The sequence below is a fragment of the Citrus clementina genome, unplaced genomic scaffold (genome assembly GCF_000493195.1).
Source record: "Citrus clementina cultivar Clemenules unplaced genomic scaffold, Citrus_clementina_v1.0 scaffold_5, whole genome shotgun sequence".
Classification (NCBI taxonomy): domain Eukaryota; kingdom Viridiplantae; phylum Streptophyta; class Magnoliopsida; order Sapindales; family Rutaceae; genus Citrus; species Citrus x clementina.
This window is the reverse complement of record NW_006262201.1, coordinates 21,388,058-21,389,884: the sequence shown is the minus strand read 5'-3', so window position 1 is coordinate 21,389,884 and position 1,827 is coordinate 21,388,058. Positions and strand designations below refer to the sequence as shown.

Genomic DNA, 1,827 nt, shown 5'->3' with positions numbered 1-1,827 from the left:
GGCTACCTCACTGACCATTATTGAGGCTGATAAATAAAGATTGAGATGTGCTAATACTAAAATACATTTTATTAAAAGAAAATTATAAAAAATTAGATAGCTTATAATTGTTCTTTTTTATTATTTAATCTTTAAAAAATATGTTTAACTGATTTGATAGCTAGTAAATTGAATCCTAAATAATTGAAATCAAAATATTATCATAGTTAATTTTAATTTTATGAACCATCAATTAAATTTAATGACACATATTTATGCCACTTTTGATATTGTAATTTTTACAACAGTACCATAAAATGACCATTTGAAATAACTAGTTTCGTTAATAAAGAAATGTTGCATCATTGTACACGTGTGGGATTCTATTCAAGCATTTCTACTTTAATATATATTTTTTTAGTTGACACAATTATTTAACAAAATTTAATTGCTATTTTGTTGTAAATTATAAACAGTGGCAGTCCCAAACACTTAAATTAGGAGATATTTAGTCTCAAAACATTTTAATTTAATTTGGGTACGTAATTTTTTTACTGTTTACTAGAATACATTTAAAGTCCTAAAAATTTAAATTCTATTATTTTCTTTTAAATTTTAAAAAATAATACTAACAAAATATTTATTTTAAATGTTGGAGCTCATTGTGACCATGTTTGTGAAAGTATCATTTTTCTAAGTAATTTCTACAAAATATTTAAAAAAAAAATTATAAGGCAAATAGAATTTGAACCTTGTTTCTAAAACTATTAAATAGCATTCTTACCACTAAACTACAAATATATTGTTATGCAAAAAATATGCCTAAATTCGTTTTATCTTACTCTTTTAGAAGAAGTTGAAATCTCTTGTAGATTTTAGTTGGATCCACCCATGACCATAAATCCAAAAGTGAAAGAAAAAAAAATACATATCACCATTAATAGTAAGACTCTTATTTGTTGAGGCAACTAATACTTAACTCAATTCTACTACAAACTGTACATTCAATAAATTTTTTGGCAAAGATTACTCTCTCGCTCTTGGCAAAATCAACAGTGAAGGGTAGCAAAGTCATTTTAGTAGAAAAAAGGACGTTTTAGGTACAATTTCACATACTATGTAATTTCTTACGAAATTATAAGAAAATAGGTGGCTTATTATGTAAAATGAAAAGACTAGAAAATACAAAACAATTTCACGTCAAAGCATTAAAGAATATAAAAATGTTAATAAAAAATCATACTCATTGGAAAGTGGAAGATTTCTACGCGGAAGCAGACGTCTAGAGATTGGAAAGCTTGGAACGATCCTCTTTCGAACTCCAACTCACACAAAAAATTAAAAAAAAAAAAAAAAATTAAAAATTAAAAATTAAATAAAGTCATCATCATCAGCATCATCAAATCATCATCATCATCAACAACAAAAAAATTCATCAGCTGGGCTCAGTTCAGACTTTTGCTTGCTGTGAGTCAAACTGATCATTTTCTATATTATGAATCAAGTATTTACTATTTACTTCAAGTTCAAAGTATATGAATTTGATTCTAGTGAGCCTCGAGTAGGGTTTTTATTTTATTTTATTTATTTATTTTGGTGTTTGTTGCTGATTTTGATACGTGGGTACCGCTCGATTAGTGGAAAAACTTAGTAAAATGCATTTTGGTATCGGTAAGTTCCATATTATGAAGCTTCTGGGTTGAGGTTCTTGCAGTGTTTTCCTTTTGATATTGGTTTTCTCGGAATTGCTCTGTTGCTGAATGTTTATTTCTTTATGTTAGGATGGGACACTTTGTTCTTTAAAGCTACTCTAAATTAGGGTTTTTATTTTATTTTTTATGGTTTTCC

The 1,827-nt window shown here is 26.6% G+C and overlaps 1 protein-coding gene across 4 annotated transcripts in view; it reads left to right on the top strand.

Annotated features, from left to right (window-relative positions):
• The first annotated feature begins 1,193 nt into the window (after nucleotides 1-1,193).
• Nucleotides 1,194-1,827, top strand: part of LOC18040632 (transcription factor TGA6) — a 9,457-nt gene continuing 8,823 nt past the window's right edge. For 2 of the 4 annotated variants that reach the window (XM_006432363.2, XM_006432365.2), the window contains exon 1: nucleotides 1,194-1,446. The gene's annotated coding sequence lies outside the window, so the exon portion shown is untranslated. The remainder of the gene's footprint in view (nucleotides 1,447-1,827) is intronic. The other 2 variants (XM_006432367.2, XM_024184142.1) reach the window with 1 other exon arrangement.